Source organism: Triticum dicoccoides, chromosome 7B (assembly GCF_002162155.2).
Source record: "Triticum dicoccoides isolate Atlit2015 ecotype Zavitan chromosome 7B, WEW_v2.0, whole genome shotgun sequence".
NCBI lineage: Eukaryota > Viridiplantae > Streptophyta > Magnoliopsida > Poales > Poaceae > Triticum > Triticum dicoccoides.
In genome coordinates this window covers 34,691,231-34,697,048 of record NC_041393.1, presented here as the reverse complement: position 1 = coordinate 34,697,048, position 5,818 = coordinate 34,691,231, and the positions used below count along the sequence as shown (strand labels likewise).

Below are 5,818 nucleotides of genomic sequence, written 5' to 3'. Positions count from 1 at the left end.
GCCTGAGAAATGCTGTGATCTGGCAAGAAAGAAAGAAAGAAAGTCTTATCTGTAAACGTTGCGCTGACCAGTCTCCTTCGGTGCAGATGTGGCCGCTGGATCAGATTAAACGATGACGGACGACTGGACGAGTTCCACTCTGATTAAGCCAACGAAGCATCCAAAGAAAGACCTGTTCTGGTGTTCACAGTGCTTCCCGTTGGCTTTGTAATAAGTGGGCCGTATAAAAAAATGGCAAAAAAAAAGAGCCTGTCAGGCCAGCTAGAGCTGAACAAGAACGATCCTCTGCAGGCATGGGATCAAGTCAGACTAATCTGAGCCGTTAATCACGCCGGCACACAGGTCAGATGTCATCAACCTGAGCATAAGTGCTTGCTTCCTTATTAGTCAAGGATGCAGCGATACGATCATATAGAACAGATCCTGTTCAAGTAAGGTCGTGCGTCAAAGCAGTGGAAAACCCCTTTTAAGCTGCTTCTGCTGAGCGTAAACAGCCGAGGTGGTACTAATGTAAACGCCTCTCTACTCAGCGGACTGCATTGTGCTTGGACGCTGAGCATGTAACGGACCGGCCCAATATGCTATGGTGGTGGTCTGGAGTCCTGGCCCCGCTGGCCCGCTAAAAATCAAGCGTCGAGGCTGAAGACCCAGTAATTCCCCATTGGACGGTTGTTGCGTCATAATGTCGAGCAAACTCACAGGGACCAAGCGGGATCGAGTGCACTGGACCGGCCCAGTTGCATGATTTGTTACGTTCAGTTTTAGGAACCTTCTAGCAGGTTCTTGTCTGGTTTTATCAGTTTTGGGAACCTTGCAGAAGGTTCTCTGAACTCGGTTTTTTTTCTATTTCTTTTTATTCTTGTTTTGATTTTTTTGTTTTTCTTTTCTTTCTCGTTTTCCCTTTTTCTTTTTCTCTTTTTATTTTTCTTCCTTTTTTATTCTCCTTTTCAACAAATGTTCAGAAATTTTAAAAATGTTCATGTTTTGAAATTTTGTTCGCAAATTCAAAAAATGTTCGCCAATTTCCAAAAATGTTCCTTCTTTCCAGTTTTGTTCACGAATTTGAAAGTTGTTCATGTTTCAAAATTCATTCTGAAACTCAAAAAAAGGTCTGAGAATTTTAAAAATATTCGCATTTTCTTTTGTTCACAAATCTAAAAATGTTTGGGAATTCAAATAATGTTTCAGCTTTTTGAATTGTAAAATGGCATTGTTAACTTCCAGTACTAATTTAGATAATAAGAACAACTGGTTGTTTAACTAGGTATGTTTCTTAGCACCACCCGTTCCTTTTTTTTATCAACCCCTACCAATGATGCTGGCTTTCTAGATGCACTCATGTTTCCTTGGGACTACCCATGATGCTGGCTATTTGCATGTCGCTGGTTTGCTGTTTGGTTGAGAAGCATTGTTTTTCCTTAATCGAATGCACGCCAGTTTGCCATTTCTATAAGAAACTTATTTCTTATTCTACAACATATCACACTTGTCCAAGAGAAGCATCAAGCATATTCGTTGTTCTAGCCTTCTAGGTGCTCAGCTTGGAAACCCGGTATGGGTTATTTTCACAATTATTAATATGCATATCACCATAGCTAGCAGATTATGAAATTTGATTGAATACTTGACTTGTGTCAGAGTTGATTGAAGAATTTGGTGACAAGGTGAAGCAGTGGCGGCGCGTGAACCAAATGTAAGGAGGGGCCAAAACGAGCGTATGACATAGAAAAGGCTAGGGTGATCAGACATGCCGGAGGATTAGTAGAGTGATTAGTACAAATATAAGCATACTGCGTAAATTTTTCTCAAGCAAGGGGTGGCCAGGGCCCGGTATTCTCCCCACTACGCTCCGCCACTGAGGTGAAGGGAAAGCGCAAGGTCAATGGTGGTGTTGTTGCTTCTTCCATGGCCAAGTCAAACAAGTGTGCAAGTCGACCAACAATGGTGACGTCAACGTCTACTCATGGTTGAACTAAAATCATGTTGAATGTATGATGTTTTAGTTATCATCTTGTGCTTGTGATTTGTGACCTGAGACTTGAGAATTGAGAACCGAGAGTGAGAGTATGAGACCTTAATGTTTGTTGTTTGCTTCTGAATTGAGATCATGTACTGAACTTGATTTATTTCATGTTAAGTGCTATGTTGTCAAGTACTAAGCGGTGATGGTGTTTGTTGCTTGTCGATTCCATCGGCTGATGTTACTTGATCTTCTTACTTTTTGATGTCAAATATAAATGAGTATCAATGCATGAATCTTGTTGCTGGTGAAGTGGTGATTATATATGGTGCTGATTTTCTATTTTAAGATTTTTCATGTGGCGTACTGTACTCCTTGTATATTGCATACAAGTGTACTTGTTTGAATTTTTCTTATGTACACATGCGCCTATATACAACATTTGTTGTCTCTGTACACACACCTTTGTACACACATATACCTTTGTATTCTATGTAGTTTGTATTGTATACAACTGTACTGGAAATAACATAAATAATTTCGTCTATTTGGTCGGGACAACCGAAGATCGAATAGTGAATAACCGAAAAGACCAAAATTATTCCAGTCTTCTATTATAGAAAACCGGATTTTAAAATATTGAAAAGACAGGACCGAACAAACCGAAAAGACCGAATGTACGGGCTGAGCCTCCCAAAGATGGTTGCCTATGGGAAATGTCTCCCGGCAACGGAGCCGAGAAAGCCCAATCAATCCATCTGAAATGGCGTGACATCGAGGCTACTCTACAGGCCAATTATGTGGCATTCGTGAAAAACCAGTTAAAAGCTCTGCCTGAACAATCGACGAGGATGAGGACGAGGACGAGGGAGAGGGCATTGCTTAACGTCGATACCTAAGCAACCACAGCTGAGCGTCCATGGCCATGGTGGGAGCCAAGTGCTGTCTAGTCCTCAGCTGCTTCCCGTACGTGCTCCTAGCCATATCCAGCTGCCTTCTTCCTCGAGTCACCTCGCTTACCTTCGACTATAACTTCTCCGCCCCGGGCGTCCTCGCCGGCGCTGACCTCAAGTACATGAACGACTCCGCCCCCGCCCTCGGCCGGGACCGGATCGACCTCACGAACCTCTCTAGGAGCTGGAGCACCGGCCGCGTCGGCCACCGGCAGGCCGTGCGTCTCTGGGACGACAGCACCGGCAAGGTCGCCAGCTTCAGCACCAACTTCACCTTCGCCGTCAAGCCCCTCAGCGCCACCACGAGCCAGGCGAGCATAATTTCTCCGTTGTCAGCTGTAGCCTGTAATGTAGGAGTAACTAAGTATGTATATCCATGACATGCCTGCGCTCACCGCAGCAGGGTGATGGCATGGCGTTCTTCGTGGGGCCTTATCCGGCGAGCCTGCCGAGCGACGCCTCCGGCGGCTTCCTGGCGCTGTTCAACAACCGCGGCAACCCGGCGAACACCTCGGTGTGGAGTTCGACACGTTCAGGAACGTCAACTGGGACCCCAACGACACCGTGAACCACCTCGGCGTCAACGTCAACAGCATCAGCTCCATGGCGTACGCGGCGCTGCCGGACGGGAGCTTCAATGGGGTCATGTCAGCGTCGGTCAGGTACGACGCCGGCGCCGCCACACGCTCTCGGCCACTCTGCACATGCCAGAGCAGAGGACTTACACCGTCAGTGCCAGCGTGGACATGAGAGCCGCCGGTCTGCCACAGGACGCGGCGGTCGGATTCTCGGCGGCCATCGGGGACTTGGTCGAGCAGCACCAGATCCTTTCTTGGTCGTTCGAGTCCACTCTCACCGTCACCAGTAAGTGGATTTGCCTGTGTTCAAATCAAACCTTTTTCAAGTCGTCCACAAGGTTAGCACATAAAGTTTACTCGCTCAGCATATATGCTTATCGGCAGATTATTACAAAACCTCGAAGAGGAAAAGGACAGGTCTAAATCTAATAGCGGGGCTGGTATCCGTCGGTGTCTTCGTCTTGTTGGCCGTGGCCGCATGGCTCGGCTACCTCCAGTATCTGAAAAGAAAGGGCAAGCACACGCAAGAGGCGTCTGAAGATGCCGAGGAGATCCCCGTCGACGTAGACATGGACAACGAGTTCGAGAAAGGGGCAGGCCCTCGGAGGTTCGGTTACGGCGAGCTGTCGCGGGCGACCAAGGGGTTCTCCGACGAGGAGAAGCTCGGCGAGGGCGGCTTCGGGGCGGTCTACCGAGGGCACCTGCACGAGCAGGGGCTCCACGTGGCCATCAAAAGGGTCTCCAAGACGTCGAGTCAGGGGAGGAGGGAGTACGTCGCGGAGGTGACCATCATCGGGCGGCTGAGGCACCGCAACCTCGTCCAGCTCGTGGGGTGGTGCCACGACGCCGACGAGCTCCTGCTCGTCTACGAGCTCATGACGAACGGCAGCCTCGACGACCATCTCTACGCTTCCAAGAGCGTCCTCGCGTGGCCAGCCAGGTACAGGATCATTCTCGGCATGGGCTCGGCGCTGCTCTACCTGCACCAGGAGTGGGAGCAGTGCGTGGTGCACAGGGACATCAAGCCCAGCAACGTGATGCTCGACGCGTCGTTCAACGCCAAGCTGGGCGACTTCGGGCTCGGCGCGCCTCGTCGACCACTGCCGCAGCGGGCACACGACGGTGCTGGCCGGCACCAGGGGGTACATGGACCCGCAGTGCGCGGTGACCAACCGGGCCAGCGCCGAGACCGACGTCTACAGCTTCGGGGTTGTCCTCCTCGAGGTCGCCTGCGGACGGAGGCCCGTCGTCCCGCAGCTGGAGGAGGAGGATGAGGGGAGGGTCATGCTCGTCCGGTGGGTCTGGGAGCTGTACGGGAGAGGCACGCTCCTTGTCGACGCGGCGGACGCGCGGCTCGACGGCGACCTGGACGCGCGTGAGGTGGAGCGCGCGCTGGTCGTGGGCCTCTGGTGCGTGCACCCGGACTACGGCTTCCGGCCGTCCATCCGACAAGCCATGAGCGTGCTACAGTTCGAAGCACCGCTTCCAGACCTGCCGCCGGAGATGCCGGTGGCCACGTACACGCGGGCGCCGCACAGGTCGACCTACACGTCGTCGTCGGCTGGGGGTTCCAGTTCCAGCACAGGTGGACGCTCGATCACAAGTGACCTTACGGCGGAGAGCCGTCGTCCCTGTGTCAATGCCGACACGAGGAGCGCCACGAGGCCCATTGCGTTCACGACGGATCAGACAAGCGAGGGCACCAGAGCGGCTGAGCATGATGAGTCCACCCACTAGTCTTCCTAGCATGCATGATAATAAGCATGTGACTTTGTTTCCTCCGATTGTGTGTCCAAGTGTAGTATGTTTACACACAACTGATGATACTACTGGTCTACTAGACTAAGAGCATCTCCGACAGCCGCGTCAAACTAGCGCCGCGCCGTAAAAGTGGACGTTTTAGCGCGCACGCAACCGGTGTAGTTGCTCCAGCGGGCGCACAAAAACAGCGCGCGGCATATGCAGTTCAGCGCGCTGGCCGAAACGCAATCGCGCGCCGCTTATTTGTTGCGCCCGCTCCCGCGCGCTTGCTCTCCCACTTCCACCCCCATTCGGCCGCGCCGCCGCCGCCGCCCGCGCCCCCCGGCGACCGTTCCGACAATTCCCCCACCTATCCCCGCGCTTCCGCCCTCCCCCTAGTCCCGCCGGCCCTCACGCGCGCCCGTCGTCCGAGGAACAGCGCCCGAGTGCTCGCTGCCGCGCCGCGCCCGCAAGGTGTTCGGCAAAACGCTACAAGGTATGTATTGCTCAAACTTCATGAATTTGGTGCATGTTTTTAATTGTAGTTTTTATAGTATAGTATTGAACATTGTAGATGAGTTCGTCGT

General features: G+C 51.7%; 2 pseudogenes; one reads left to right on the top strand and one right to left on the bottom strand.

Annotated features, from left to right (window-relative positions):
- Positions 1 to 246: 246 nt before the first annotated feature.
- On the bottom strand, positions 247 to 441 carry LOC119342523 (annotated as a pseudogene).
- A 2,393-nt stretch (positions 442 to 2,834) lies between these two features.
- LOC119336085 lies at positions 2,835 to 5,286 on the top strand (annotated as a pseudogene).
- Positions 5,287 to 5,818: the final 532 nt, after the last annotated feature.